The sequence below is a fragment of the Euwallacea fornicatus genome, chromosome 13, assembly GCF_040115645.1.
Source record: "Euwallacea fornicatus isolate EFF26 chromosome 13, ASM4011564v1, whole genome shotgun sequence".
Lineage (NCBI taxonomy): Eukaryota > Metazoa > Arthropoda > Insecta > Coleoptera > Curculionidae > Euwallacea > Euwallacea fornicatus.
In genome coordinates, this window is record NC_089553.1 from 1,770,220 (window position 1) to 1,787,416 (window position 17,197).

At 37.3% G+C, this 17,197-nt stretch overlaps 1 protein-coding gene across 1 annotated transcript in view; it reads left to right on the plus strand.

Moving 5' to 3' along the window:
- The window catches only part of kek3 (kekkon 3), a 90,110-nt gene that overhangs the window by 69,807 nt on the left and 3,106 nt on the right, over window positions 1–17,197 (plus strand). The window lies entirely within an intron of this gene.

Consider the following 17,197-nt stretch of genomic DNA (forward strand, 5'->3'; position numbering starts at 1 on the left):
TCAAAGTAGATAATGAGAGTGTATACGAGTTGAATAGAGATACTGGTACGAACGTATGTCCTCGAGTTGTTTATTGGTTACAATTCTAGCGCGATCGGAGGCGTAACAATACATATCTTAATGATTTCACTGTATTCCGTATAACTATAAACAGTTTTCGCGATTTTGATTTTATTTTTGTGATGTTTAGTTCAAAAAAAATTAGTAGTTCTTCATCTCCTAGTGTTCTACCTGCCTTTATTATAGTACCTTTGTTTTGTTTTAATACAAAAATATCAATTTTTGAAACGCCACTGATCACATTTTATGTTGATATTCCATTGGTTTAATGCGTGCAGTTCGTATGTATGATGCATATGTAAAGATCCAAACTACAAACTATAGGTATTTTATTTGTTCTTGTTTATTGATCACATTTTATTACCATAGATTTTTTTCTCCAGTAGAAATTTTTTAAAAGCCTATATTGTCATAAATCCAAAAAAAAAAGTGTTTTGGATGGAGTTTTCTTATTTTCAACCGTATTATCTGAATTTGTAAAAAAATGGAGGCTGCCGTTTGAAATTCAAAAATTAACCCCTAGCTAGCGCAGACAGGGGTGGAGGGGAGTCAACTTTAACACCAATGCATTTCCTTATTACAATAATTAAAGTTTGATACTAAACATTTTTTTATAGAATACCTGCTATTCGAGATATTTCGATATTCCAGGTTAAATGTTACACAGTGTATATACAAGGAATTCCGACCGGTATCCTGCACATATTTCTGACTCTTTCTGCCAACCGCAATCGGTGTTCTTTTCTGTTGGAAAATACCGTTGATACAGGCCATTAAAAGCAGAAATATCAGTGTCATATTCAGACCTTCGTTTGTAAAAAAAAGGAAGTGATGATTGGGCGATTGGAGGGTAGTAAGGGTAGCAGCATTTCCTGCGTTATTGTGTTGAATGATGGAATAAGCTTATTCTGCACTCAATTTTAGATTCATAATAAATACATTCCGAGGTAATGTTAGAGAAATTCTGTGATGAGAAAAATTTCAAATAAAGAATTTCGCATGTCTTAGCGAGATTTGCAAGTGAGGTTTTCAGTGCACAAGAGTATTTTATATACTTGTGAGTTTATTAAATTCCATTTTACGGATTTCATGTATTACGTGGGTTTTCCGACAGAGAAAGTTAAATTAAAAACCAATACATGTACAAAGCAAAAAACAAACAGAAACCTTGAAACTCCGCGATTCCAATTTAAAAATCCGTTGGCAAAAAAGCCCTGGCAAATTGATTTCTGAGAGGAATTTATTGATAATATCGAATGTTGTTTTTCCCGTTTAAAGGAAAAATGGGATTTTGATTTCTCTTTTGTCGCAATCCCTAATTTATAACAACATTTCTCAAAATTAAATGTAATATAGCCAGAAAACATTTTTGTGGTCCTAATTCTCTTGACTTTCAAGCCCGAGACAGGAGCATATAGCCATTACATGGGGACATTAATGGCGCACCAGGGTAACAGGTGCCTGTTAGTCATTAGAAACAAATTACCCAAATAAATTATTATGCAAACGACACATTAGGCAGTAGGGCAAAAATCAAATTAGAGGTAACACCCCAATGGAACTTTAAGCGTTTCCCTTAAAACAAAACCGTTAACGGAACCCTCACAGTAAAAATTTCATGTTTGATGGATTTAGGAGTTGTTAGGGCTACATGAATGACTACGTTGTATAGAGATTAAGTTAAATAGAAGGATAGTCTTAGAAGTAGTTGCCTAACGTTTATAGAAAAAAAATGAAAAATATTACATCATTTTTCAACATAGTCTTCTTTGAGATTCATACAATTTTCTCACCGCTGCTATATGGGTTCTATATCCTGTGTATAGTAAGAAGCTCCGAAAGTTTCCAAATAGACATCAACTTTGGATTCCATCTCTTCATTATTGACAAATCTCTTTCCACCGAGCCATTTTTTCATGTTTCGAAATAAAAAGTAATCTGGCGGGGCTAAATCTGGTGAATAGGGTGGTTGAGGAAAAAGTTCGAAATTAAGTCGATTGATTTTGGCCATCGTGATGGCGGAAGTGTGGACTGGTCCGTTGTCTGCATGAAACAAGACTTTCCTATTCGCCAAATCCGGTCGTTTTTTCCTAATTTCTTCGTTCAAACGCTGCAATAAATGCGTATAACATTTTCCGTTTATTGTTTTTTCTTTAGGGAGATAATCAATAAAAATTATCCCACGGGCATCCCAAAAAACTGGCGCCATCACCTTTCCTGCAGTTGGAACAGTTTTCGCCTTCTTTGGGGCCGTTCCTGTCCTTTGAGTCCATTGTTTTCACTGCTCTTTCATCTCAGATGTGAAATGATAGACCCATCATTTCAAACTCGGCTTTATTGCTGCAAAACTTTGCCAAACACTCCCTTGAAACATCCTCACGACGCTGTTTTTGTCCAATTGTGACTAATCGCGGCACCCATCTTGCGCACAGTTGTCTCCTATCCAATTGTTTGGTCAAAACGTCATGTCCAGTACTTTTTGAAATGCCCATCATGTCTGCTAACTAGGGCAACTTTAGCCGACCGTCTTCCAGTACAGTTTTGTGGATTTTCACCACAAATTCTGGAGTGGTCAGATCTGGAATGTTATCGGGTCGATCACTGCGGAGTTCGTCTTGGCAACTCGTACCACCGCATTTAAACTCTCCCACCCAATATTTTACGGTTGTTAGTGGAGGATCAGATTTTCTCGGAGTAGCATCGAACTTCGCTTAAATGTTGGACGGATTAACACCTTTCAAATAAAAAGTATTGAATCACGCATCGATAAGCAATTTTTTCCATATTTACGAAATCTCTAAAGCCATTTACTAAAAGCGGTACTAAAACAAATACAAATCCACGTAGACCCTCAAATTTTACACATAAGTTTTTTAAGGTTAGGTCTTTGTACCATAAGTAAATTTTTAACAGAAAATCACCATCTACATGTCTGGCCGAGGATTTCTACGACTATCCTCCTATGTTGTACATTAGAGACACGCGGGTCCCATGTAAAGATCCTGGAAACCGAGCAAAAATGTAATTTAAATTTCAGACAGCATTAGGCAGAAATCAAATTAAGGGTAACCCCCAAACGGACCTCTGAGCATCTGCTTAAAAAAGAAACGTTAGAGGGACTTTTAAATTAAAAAGTCAATGTTTCGCGGATTTAAAAATTGCTTTAGCCAAGTACAGGACTATATTGCATAAACATTAACTCAAATATGCTATCCACTAGAAAGAAATACCCTAAAAACGAAGCAAAAATATCATTTGTATTTCGGGAACCATTAGGCACATATCAAATTAGGGGTAACCCCCAAATGGGACTTTGAACGTCCATTTCAAAAGAAAACCCTTAAAGCTACCTCCGAAGCTAAAGTTTCATGTCTGAGAAATTTAAAAACTGCTCAGGCTAAGTAAATGTTTACATTACATAAAGATTGAATAAAATATATCGTCTATTAGAGAACCCGGGGTCCTAAATAAAGATCCTGAAAGCCGAGCAAAAGTAAAATTGAAATTTCAGGAGGCATTGCATCAAACTTTACGAGTATATCCCCGCTGCCTTAATACATATAAATTTTCTGGAAATCTTGGCGAGAAAAATAAATTAGGATATAAAGGGGGAAATCAAAGAAGTCATTTCAAAGGAGACGTCAGTCTCGTCAATCGGCCCGTTCCTATCAATATGTGTAAAGATCTACGAAGAAATCTCCGATATTGAAATAACAAGGTCGGGGGAGTTTGGATAACATAAAAACTCAATCTAACTTGAATGCCACCACATGGCACTATTTCAACTTTGTCGCCAACTGTCGGCTTTATATGAATTTGTTCGTCCATCTGATGGCCTTTTATTCCCCATCACGATCCCTCGTTTTCCAGGATTATAAATGCCAGTTCCTTTCGTTACAAAGTTTTTATCTTAAATAATGTGTTAAACAGCGTGGCGTTGCATGGATTAGGTGCTGGAAATTGCTCAAAGATAAATCTCTTTTCAGATATCTCAAAAACCGATATAGACGGATATAGGGACTTCATATGTTATAACCGGCTGAAACACCCTTTTATGTGACTATCCAAAGACTAGCACACAAAGAGTAAATTTGGACAGAGTTTATTTTATCCAACTTTATATCACCAAGACCAACAGTATCAAATAAACGAAAAATGAGGAAAATTGAATATGTGTGTTTCAGAGGCGCTGAAGAGCCGATTCCGGTTCCCCCACTTACATCTGTGTCCACAGACAACACGAAAAACGAATTTTTCACATTATTCATGATGGTCAAAAAGTTAAAGATAACAACAATAAGGAAAGAAGTAGCCTTATTTTAGTTTCAGAAACAATAGCATTATCCGAGGATGTCGGTTTCGCACATATGGTTCTACTCTCAGGCACTGCCGTATGTGCGAAACCGGCACTTATAACTCTTGTATTTAATTTTCATTGCGTAAGTGGGCTCCTACTCTTACATGCAGGTAAATTCTTACTTATGCAGGTATCACAAATTCAAATGCAAACAGAGCAATGGTGTAAGTGGGACACGGACCGCATAAGGTTTAATGTGCACCCGACAAAGACCCACGGAGTGGTTGGCGGAGCTGGTGTTTGAAGTGGGAGAAGTCAGCCCGGCCAAGGTCTCCACTTCGATGTTAAGATTAGTATCGATTTCGCTGTCTTCACAACAATGTAAATTTTTAAAAATACCGAAGCAAAAACCAACAATGCAGATAAATGAAAAGAAAACCTTTAATCCATCACTAGAAGTTATATTAGTAAAAATTTTGAAACAGTGAGAGATCTAGTAACATTGAGTTGACTCCGCCTACGGGATTGGTCCCTCCCATCGACGTCCCCATTTCGATATTTAGATTACTATCGATTTCTCTGCATTCGAGACGATGGAAATTTTTAAAAATAACAAGGCAAAGAATAGCAATGTACATAAATGAAAAGAAAATTATCAATCCGTCACTAGGGCTTATATTAATTAAAATTCTGAAACGGTGCGAGATCTGGACATCATACACTGACTCCGCCCACCGGATTTTGCTGCCTTTGTGGCGATGGGAGTTAAAACAAATGCAAGCCCAAAAAGCAGCAAACTAAATGATTGAAAAAAAAAGATGAATGCATCACCAGAACTTTTATTAGTAAATTTTATGAAACGGTAAGAGATTTGGTAACGCTGGCCTGACTCCGCCCACTGCGCTAGTCCGTCCCACCCACGACTCCTCTTCGATGTTTGGATTAGCATTGATTTTGCTGCGATAGAATTTTTTTAAACGTGTAAGAGCAAAAAGCAGCAATATAAATAAACAACAAAAATAAGTTTAATCCACCACTAAAACTTATATTAGTAAAAATTCTAGGAGACCTGGTAACACTGTACTGACTCCGCCCTCGTCTGCTTTCAACCTCACAACCTACTTCGTTGGGCTTTATTAGAGACATATTAAATCTTCTACGATCCTTGTCTCACTTGCACAATTTTTTCAAATTTGAACTGTTACTATCTGTATATATGTACATAGTTACACTAAGACACGAATGCACGAAGCCAGAACTCCTGTGGTAGTAACCAAACAGTGCAGTAATTATGGAATGAAATAGGCTAACTCCAACCAATACTCGGTACTTTAAGGCTTTGAAATTTTACCGTCCATTTTGAGTATTTAAGCAACCAAACTTCTCATGTCCAACTCAAAAACATTATGATTTATATAAGGTTTTAATGAAAGGCTGCATTTGGAGCTTTTTTACGAGGCTCATTTGGGTTTTGCCCAAATGAGCCTTTTAAAATGGCCCCAAAAAAAATCGCCCAGCCAAAACTGAGGATCTTGAAATGGAGTACTGAGTGTAATGCTTGTTGGCAATATTATACTGACTATTAGGAACATTTGAGTTTTTAATTTACTGTATTTAACTGTAAAACTTTCTGAATTATTCATGGGATTAAGGAGAGTGTTCCTTCTTTTATACTGATTTTACGAAACTTATGTTCTTTCTTTGCAAAATACAGTATTTCAAATGAAGCATCCAGTATTTTTTGTTGTTAAATTATAAGATTCATTAGAAGCATGTGGAACCTAAGCCTAATTCTTTACGATAGCGATTCTCAATTATATTTTCAATTTAAAAAAGTACTTTTATGTTTTACTGTATAGAAAACTAGCAGCGTTCCTTTAATTTTTCTATTAAATGGATATCCAGAAACTTATCAAGGATGGGGTGTCTTGGCTTTGTTTCGCTAATATTTCAGTAGATGTCGACTCTGCCATGGCTTTAAAGTGACAATGGGCAATAACCTTTATCGAAATTATACAACCAAAATGGGTAGTCCATATAGTTCTTTTTCTACGAATCGATTGCTTGTACATACGCTCTACTATGCAGGTTAAATCAGTTCAAATAGATACCTAGGAATTGTGCAAGTGGAAGAACCGCATAAGGTTCAATATGCTTCCGACAAAGAGCCACAACAAAGTGGGCGGAGTCAGTCTGACAGGCGTCTGTACTTTGATGTTAGATTAGTATCAATTTGGCTGCCCTCGTGGCTAAAAACTTTTTAAAAACTATTGTAGCTAAAAATAGCGATAAGAAATTAAAGCGTGCACAAATGCGCGTATTTACATATTATTTTGATTGAATTAACTGATGCCCTGAAATATTCCTCATGGAACGGTCAATCGGTACTGAACATAGTTTTAAACGGTAAACAAACCTTGATAGGCTAGTACTGCCGGCTTAGTTTTCGACCCACTAAAAGATAAAAAAATCCAGATTCAAATATCAGCCAATTCAGATTATCATATTGATTTATGACGTAACTAAGTTATGCTATAAGGGGAAACATGAAATAATTTATAAGTAAGTAAAAATTCGAAATTAATTTAATCCGCCACTAGAACTTATTATGAGTAAACATTCTGGAACGGTGAGAGTTCCGGTAAACACCTGAATGACTCCGCCCACCTCAGCCGCCACCCTCGCACCCCACTTCGTTGATTCTTGTCGTAGGCATAATAAACCTTATGCGGTTCTTATCCCGTTTGTCCAATTCCAAAGTTTCCACTTGAACTGGTTTTACCGGTATGTTTTCACCATTTGAAGTGGATTGATGTTTTTTCTATTATTCTTTTTGGGAATACCTGTGTGTATCCCGAAATAAAACAAAATAAAAATAGAAATTCACTTTCAAAATTCGGACCATTTTAGTTCGGGCATTCCAGAAGTACAGAACTTGTTCGAACTTTTTCAGTTATTTTCTGAAATTTGATGAAAAAATTCATATACAAAAACGCCTTATTTCCAGGACAGGTACACGCACCGATTCGGTGTCCATTGCGTTGCGAATTACCCCGTGTTAACACCATGTCTGCAAGCTTCCTTAACAACCAGATCCGATTAGCGTGTTAATGGAACAGATTCTAGATCGACATATCGTATAGGCAAATTTCGCTGATTTGCTATGAATAAACCGCCCAACTTTGCATATTTAGAACAGCAGTAGAGCAAATAATAGAGATCGTCGCTGTATTGGGCTAAAAATGGATTTACGATCTGGGAAATTGATTTCCATAATGGAAGTAGAATAATGAAAGAGGTTTGCTTTGCTTCCTAATGGCGAAGGCGTTTGAGTTGACTGGCTGATAATGACACCCACATTCAGCATCGCATTAGATTAATTATATTACATAGACACGTTACACCATACGTCACGGCTTTTCCATGTGGAAATGTTGGTTAAACTTCCACTCGAGCGTTGGCTGAATTATTAAATTTACACCGAATTTGGCAAACACGTCTTTAACGAGAAACTGGTGCGATTAGAGTGAACTTGCGAGCATTCAGACAAGGATTATTGCTTTAGAACAAACAATTTGACTTTTCAAGGAGAAATCAAGATGTTATTGGAAACATCTTTTTGAACACCTAATATTGATTCTCTATTCAGCTCCAAAACGTGACAGAGGCGCTCTAAAGCTCCACAGCTCGGTCATGCAAAAGCGGCTTAAACGGGATGCATCTGTTTGGCTAAGGACCAAGAAGATAAACTGGATTTTTCCCTTTTTTCCATTATAACCCCTTTTAAATGTGACCAGAATATTATGAGACGTCGGTAATGCGCACATATGTTATATGAAAATAGGTTTTAAGGACAAATTCAACATTTTGCCACCGGGATATGGCGTACACACAAACCCACACACTTACACATCTACACACAAATATACATACATAGACACATACACATACAAACACCTACACACTCACACACCCACACACACACACACCCACACACACACACACACACACACACACACACACATACACTCACACACACATACATTCACACACAAACGCCCACACACATCCACCCACACATTCACACACACACCCACACACACACCCACACACATCCACCCACATACATTCACTCACATGTTTAGTATGCCAGACGTCGATAAGGGCCTTCTGGAGCATACGTCTTCCCGTCTCCAACGTGGAAGGGTGGTTTATGGCTATGACTTAGCAAATTAACATCTAAAATTTCCTATTGCGATAAATTTGTCTCCGATGGGACTGGAAAGGGTTTTGCAAGAGTACAGGGTTATCTGGAATTTCGTGGTTCTTACCAGGGAATCCCTGATTGCTTGAAACTCCTATTGCCTATAGGATGGAAAACAGGCGATTCATAACTTTTTTGCAGGATTTTAGAAGTTCTGTTAATATAAGAATTCTTTAAGTTTAATTTCAATAAGGCTGCAAGATCCTCAAAGGAGTATAGGGTCAGTACGGGAACTACATCAGTTGATTAGATGGGAAAACAATTCGACTGCTCTATCGACCTAAAATATTTTCACCAATGCGACATTGCCAGTTACATAAAAAGTAGTAGTGAGCCCGATATATTAAATGGGACATCCTGGATGTTATTTAACATTCAAGCTCGGTACTTCTTTTTGATTATTAATAGAGTTGTTCGCAAAATTAATTATTATATATATATATATATTTAATAAGGCCCTGATTAGGCCTTTGATACAACGCGATTTGAATTCACAAAAACCAGAAAATTTGGAGATACTTTCGGAAAGTTCTACGAATTTGCTTTATGTAGAGACAGTGATTTCCTCTTCTATAGGATGGCCCTAAATTAATTATTTTATGGACAAACGCTTAACAGGTCTTAATTAGTTTTTATTTTTATAGTTTTTTTCTATAGAACTCTCTCCCTCCTCTTTTCGACGTAATCGGGGATTTCAGGTATTTCCCGAGTAAATAAAGATCAACCGTAGTTGCGACCTATGGAGTGATTTTTTAGCTAATTTCAATTATCTAAACCGCATTCGATTATCTGGATTCGTTTAGGAGATATAGGGTTTGTTTTGAAATTTCCATAACCTTTTTGCTTGTGAAAATTGTCCATTTTGGCATAACCATCTTTGGTGCATTTTTTAAATGAAAGCTATAGTTGGTTATGATTCCATTAATTAGATCTTTTTTAATCTTTCTGAAAACATTTATATTATACTAATTAATATTATCATATACAATATTTATTTATTTCTGTAAATAAGAAAATTACGATTTTTTCATTTTTTTTTATTTCGAAAGGAACTGAATTAACACGCGCAAAATCTATTTTAAAACTAGAAAAAAATGCCCTAATACTATTTTGCACCATATTAAAAACTTACTGCTTTAGGAAAAAATAGTTATATTTTCATTATAACACAGTCCATGGGTTAATAAACGTTCTTTTCATCTGGTGAATACATTCTTGTTAAGATTTCTTTTTTCAGCAGTTCTTCAATAAAGTAACATTACTGTATTTTACACACCTCTTATATTTAAATCTGATTAAATCTACATTCCTAAAATTTATTTATATGAAATAACTGCATTTAGTGACAAATACCTAGCTACAAATTGTTGCAGTAAACAAAGGTTCGTGGGTGACCTGATTACGAGATATTTTCCAAAAAATCTTTTGGAATTTTGTTATTTATCAACGTAAATATATGGAACTATATAACTATATACGTATTTTCAGATAGTTAGAAAAATCTCTAATTAATGAAGTCATAACTAATTATAGTTTGTATTGAAATAATGCAACTTTGGCCTGCAACTCGAAAAAAAAATGACGCTAGAAAAAATTCGAATATGCCCCTGCATTGCACGTAAAATATTCTCAAAAGATGCTTTCGTCTAAATTTGAAATATTCACAAACAAAAGAGTTACGGGATGAAAAACACCCTGTATCTCTCAAACAAGTCGAGGTATCAAAATGCTGTTTTGGACAATTCAAACTGTCCTAAAAATCAGGCCAAAATTACCGATCGAGGTTTTTCTTTATCACCCCGGAAAGTGCCCGAAATTGACCTAGGTTGATCGGAAAGTCGCCGCCGAATTTTAGCGAATTTTGAAAATTGCAAGTTGTATAATATCTGTATAATATCAGTAATAATCTGGCTTATTTAGTAACATATAAACCATTTTATTGAATAACGGGTTGCCATTTTTTGGGCAGTTGCATTAATCCAATTTTCAAAGAAGGTCCCTATTTTAGAGTTAAAAGACCTGTCCAGGTGCAATCTTCCAAAGAATAGAACGTTTTTCAGCTCGACGAATTTTGTAAAGAGCAGAATCGTTGTTGGTCGGAAGGTGCCGAGTCGGGACTGTTTGGCGGACGCGGTAACACATCTCATTCGAATTCCAACAGCTTTTGCCTGGTTACCAAAGACACATGTAGTCTAGCGTCATTCTAGTGAAATACCACTCCTCTATGATTAGCCAATTCTAGGCGTAGCAATTCAATGGCATGCTTTAAGTTGTTAAACTGAGTACAATATCTGTCAGAATGAATTGTTCAATTATCCGGCATCAGTTCATAATAAACAATTCCTCTCCAATCCCACCAGTGACAAAGCATACCTTTTTTTGAGTGAATATTGGTTTTTGGGACGGCTGACGACGGTGCAAAGGACTGACCCCGTGAACGTTTTCACTCGACATTATTGTACTGAATCCATTTTTCATCCCCCGTTATAAATCTTTTCAAGAAGGGGTCGTTTTTACAAGCGTTCGGTTAATTCGTGGGGTACCCAAATATCCAGGTGACTAACGAAACTAAGCCGCATCAAATGATCGCGAACGGTGGAACTTGACACTTCGAATCTCTGTGCTACGTCACGAGTGGTACTACGTGGGTTCTCCGTGATTAGCACTTTGGTTTGGTCATCAATCGAGGATGGTCCATGGGAGCGTCGTCGGTCTTTAAGGTTAAATTCACCCCCTCTAAATTTCACGAATTATTCACGCACAGTTACATAAATTTTTTTGTGGTTCGAACAATATTCTTGTCTTTGCGGTAGAAGTAATATCGCAAATACACTGTTCCACAAAAAGATAGCTCTACCTATGTTTTTTGGTAATTTACGAAAGTGTTTAGACTTTCCTTAAGTTTTTCTTTAAAATCATGTTTGTTGGCCAAAAATATTACTCTCTGCAAAAAATCATTCACATACGCTTCCTTATACTGTAGTATAGTATACTAAACCGAAAATCGGCTTCCACAAAAATGATAGCTCCACTTCAAAAACAACAATTTATTTACAGCTTACCAAGAAAATAATAGCATTGACGACCTTTCAGTAATCGGTGACACCGCCATTCTCCTGAATTACTTGAAATAAACGTTTATCCATAAATTCTACATGTCGAACAAGAAGATTATTATCCAGATTTTCCCATTCAAGAAAAATTGAATTCTTAAGCTCCTGAACGGTACTATATTTTCGATTATTTGCGTAAACACGGTGTACGAGTATCGCCCAAACGTTTTCCATTACGTTTAAATCCGGCGAACGAGAAGGCCAGTCGACCAACGGCAATTGTGCTCCATTAAACCAAGCTTTCGATGATCGCGAGACATGGTGCATTGTCTTGTTGATATTGGAATGGAATACCATCATTTGCCTCGAGATAAGGCAAAAGACAGGCGTCCAGCAGTTCTTGATATTCTTCCGAATTCATCTTAGCGGATGGTAACGCTAAACGCACTTTGCCATGCACGCTGAACGCTGCCCACACCATCAATGTGCCACCACCAAAGTTTCTTCGTGAAAAAATTCGAGGTTCTTTCCTCAAATCTTTCCAATACGAGTTATATCCATCAGGGCCATCCAGACTCAATTTTTTCTCGTCAGACCAAATAAACTACATGGAAGGTGGTGAATAATTACATAACATTGCCGCTAATATTGAAAACTTACATTTGTAAAATCAGTACGAACATTAGCACGAGCAAATGCGAGACGTTGAATCTTGTGAACGCAGGTAACTCTGGTGCTTTGAGCATTTTCGAATGTTTAATAAAATCACACTCACGAATTGTATGCCTAACCGTTGAATTGATACATTACGGTCCTGGTCTTTTTTGATGGTACTACATGACACAGTTGCGTTTGAATCTGCATTAATGATGCGTCTTGTCTGACGGGCAGTCAACTTTTTCGGTCGCCCTGGGGATTTTTTCGTACCATAAGCGTTTAAAAAAGAATTAATAACTCGATGATTACGTCCCATTTCACGAGCGATCCAACGATTTGAACGTCCATAACGATGGTGGGTTCAAATTTCTGTTCTTTTCACCTCAGTTGAAGATCGACCACGTCCCATTGTAATAAAAACTGAACAAAACTGAGCACGATCTTCCAGAGCAACGTTCTTACGCAGCAAGAAATCAACGTAAGCAAATGCACATTGATAAACGTCAAAAACCAAAGTGGAGCTATCATTTTGTGGAAGCCGATTTTCGGGTTAGTATACCATACTACAGTATAAGGAAGCGGATGTGAATGATTTTTTGCAGGGAGTCATATTTTTGGCCAACAAACATGATTTTAAAGAAAAACTTGAGGAAAGTCTAAACACTTTCGTAAATTACCAAAACAACATAGGCGGAGCTATCTTTTGTGGAGCAGTGTATACTTTTTGGTTTTCCATTTTCTCACCAAGCTCCAAGAAACCCAAATAAATTAAGGTTGGTGCAAAATATACCTACACTTAGTGAATAGAGCCTACTTTCAGAAAGTATACAATTTTTACTTATCGTCGCAGTTAATTGACTGCGAAGTGCCAATCACTGACGTTTCGCGGAGATCGGCGACGACTCTCCGAACAACCTATACAGCGAAAACAGGACACCCTGTACATTGGCAAATACGCTGGAAGACAATTAAGGTCCGTTTAAACAATTATTGTTCGTGAATTTGCCTTTGATAATGGTCCCAAATTAAGTGCTTTCGGGGTTCACGAGGAACCATTGTTAACGAACCGGCAGAGCAAAGTGCAACGGCGACGAGTTCTACTGGTGAGCGGGGCGTTACTCACCAAAAAATAGAAGAAATAAATAGTCCACATCGAGCAAAGCAAGTTTTTTGAAAGCGATTGCTTTACTAATTCACGAGATACCGAAAATAATTGGCTTCGTACGGAGGTTCAGTCCCCCCGTGGGTATGCAGAAGACTACAGTTAAAGTTCGATTAGGATTAAACTGACGTGCACACATACTACAGCAAAAAGCAATCATACTGTAAATTAACTCCGCTATTTCCGATTGAGTGATTTCAGAAAAGGTCAAGTTATAGCATTTTCCCAGCTATTTCCAGGATATCGTAAAAGAGTCATATTTCTCCATCAAATAACCGGGGGAATAATGTAAGAAGTATTTTCGCTCTCTTGCGCGAAAGTAGACTGTCAATTTTGTCGTCGATGCCGTTTCGGCTCAATGAGAGATGTAATAGTGCGAATTGACGTTGATATGAAGTGGAAACCAAATGAAATTTGATCGTATTTCCGTGGAAATGCGTGTTATCAGTGAAATATAAAGGGGACGTGGGTAATTAAAAAGCTTCTCTAACCCATTTAAAAGGGGGAGCATAAAAGGAAGTTTTCCTCGTGACTGGAATAGCGATAAGGCGAATGTAAAACCTGGCTGATATGTTACTCTCGATGCATAATGGAGAATCAATGTCGGGTTTTATCGCGATAAAAATTCCCGGCTCACCGTCAAAATTTTATTTATGGCTCTGCCAATAAATTTTGTCTTCCTCTTAAAATTGGTTTCGCTATTAAATCCACACGTCTCTTGTTAAATTCAAAATCAAGTCGGAAATTCGGCTTGTTCGACATAACATTAAATAATGCTGACACTTCCGTTCGGCAAACAATATCAGTATTCCGTGGAGGCAAACCTCCTCCTTATATGCATCGTGCGATTGATTCCGTTTTGAGGCTTTGAGGGAACGAGTGTTACAAATTGAGTCTAAACGCTTTTCCGCCTCTGTAGCTCGCTTACCTGCTTAGGGGGATGTTTATAAAAATTCCGCTCGCGAGCTACGATTCCCCATATATTTTTCAGATTTATACGACCGACACAAGGATTGATTACAAACTACGACTCTGGCCAAACTTACTTTGAATTTTACAAGCGTATGTGGGTTAAAGTTTACTAGAGACGTATATTTTCTCGTTTTGTGTACCCACTTTGAGTTTTTCCGGCTTTTACAGGGTTGTATTTGAGCATATAAGTTGTTGGTTGATTGCAGCTGCTCCATGGACTCACGAGATTTAATATCGACCCCAAATGAAGGCGAGGCAACGCGAATAGATGAGAGGGTCGGTTTTTTTTAAGTATAAATGCCAATATCTTGAGAATTATGCCGGCAATGGAAAAATCCAAAAACGCGTTTACCGCAGTACGATGGGGGAAGATGATTGGGAGCATGATGAACTCGTTACTCCTTACCGAATGCACCCCGGCCATCCTAAGAAATTTTTTCGCAGCACCAGTCGCGACGCATTGTCGGAAAACGTTTTCAATGAGCTTTTCGATGGTGACAAAGTTTCTGGAATTTTGCCCTAAAATGTGCCCGACAATGCTTAAAACGCAAAATCCTTTAGTAAGACACCCGGGCGCAGACCTACATGGCGTTTGATCAGGAATCAATAGTAGAACTGATAGTTAATTTAAAATTTTATTTTAGTTAAACCGAAACGCAACGCAAAATCGCCGCTCAACATTAATAATTTTTTATAATCGGTTTTCAGTATGTTTCATACAAGAGTACAAACGATATTCACATTCTTGACGCACATTGACGAAAGTTCTCTCAGAAATTGTACGGCACTCAGTAATAATTCACTGTTTTAACCGTTCAAGTGCCTTTGGTTGGGCTTCCGATGTTGCAGCTTTCAAGAGCCCCACAAAAAAAAATCCAAGTGTGTCACGTCGGGAAACCTAGCGGGGCATTCAATCACTCCTCCCCTCTCAATCCATCTTGCTGAGGTAATTGTTATCCAACCACTGCTTAACGGGTAAGACAAAATGTGACGGTGCCCCTTCCTGTTAAAATCTTAGCAAATTTTCATCTGCGTGCAAATCGCCATTTTCGTCCTGTTGATTATCAATGGTTCAATTGCATTACCTAAAAGGTCACGGTAGATTTCCTCATTTAAATTACGGTCAATAAACAAAGGTCTTATGCTGGCATCTCTAAGGATCCCGGCCCAAACGTTCAGTTTTTGTGGATATTGAGGGCTTCTTTTTCTCGTAACATGAGGATTTCAATCACTTCAGACTTTTACTATTGTGCCTATTGAGAGCACCGTTCAAGTAAAATGTGCACTCATCACTGAAGCAACCGTTTAGCAATAGTCAGGGCCGGTTTGCAATCAAAAATTGCATCAGCTCGGAATATTCAATTCGTTGGTGTGGAGAATTTTTATTCAATTCATGATGAAGTTGAATTTTGTATGGATGAAATTTGTGTAATTTTAGAATTTCTCGGACCGATGCTGTCGATAGTCCAGTTAAACTAAGATGCTTGTCGGATGGAGAAAGATGAATTTTGAGTAAATTGCCCGAGAAGTTCGATTTGAGTAAGATCACCTAAGGCTGATACCTTTTTTTACTTGCCACAGAATCGATTTCTTCAAATGTCTAGGTTAATTTTCCAACGTAGGAAGGAAGGAGTAATGTTCGTTCCAGGATGTCTCTGGAGAAATATTTCTGTGGTTTCTAAAAGACAACGTTCCTCAGGATCATAAATAAAAACTATTTCAACCTGTTCCTCAATTGAATAAATTATGTCTCGATTCAGCATTTGCGAGAAGAAACGCGAAATGAAACTCGGTTAATAAACAGGATCCGACGAATCTCACTGTGTAGAAAAATATTCATAAGTACCGATAAAAGAGAAATATTTAATTTTTAACATTTGACAATATTATTAATTTTTTGATAATAAAGTGCGTTGAAAACGGAAATATCGTTTGTACGCTTGCATGGAAAATAGCGAACATTTAATATAAAAAATGATTAACATTGAAGTGGCAAATCTCACGCTTTGATTTAATTACAATAAAACTGTTAACAAATTATCGGTTCAATCACTTATTCCTGATAGAAAGCCATTTAATTCTACGCGTAGGTGGTTTGCTCATGGATTTTGCATTTACATAGGTATTATCGGATACATTTCAAGGCGGAAATCCAGGAACTTTGGAACCATTCAAGAGCTTATTGAAAATGCTTGCCGACAATATGTCGCAACTATATCCGTGCTATTTAAGAACAATAACTTGGGGTGGTGGGGGGCATTTGGTAGAGGGTAGTGAGTCTACTTCACCCTCATTTGTCTCCTTCCATCGTATTATGGTAGACATGTTTTTGGATTTTTCCATTGCCGGCATAACTTTCAAATGCCCACCCTGTACTATGAGTAAAATTGCATTTTTTGATTGCATTATTTTAACCAAACTTAGTAGCTAATGCAGTTAATTAAAGTCTCAAAAAATGTTATTTGCTCATGATTTATTGACAAACTACGGCGCTCATATAATAACTGGGGGACGGTCTTAAATCAAGGCATATAAACATTTTAGAACATTTTAAATCGCTATCAGAAGCTCAAAATGGCAAATGTACGGATACCCTCGGAAATAAATTTAAAAATCAACATAAAAAGGATCGAGCAAAATGAAAGACAATCGGCACAACTCGACCGTTCCGAACCCTTTTTGCCTTACAAGACAAAAAAGAAAATTCCGCATCCTTTTCCAGTCTGTGTCGA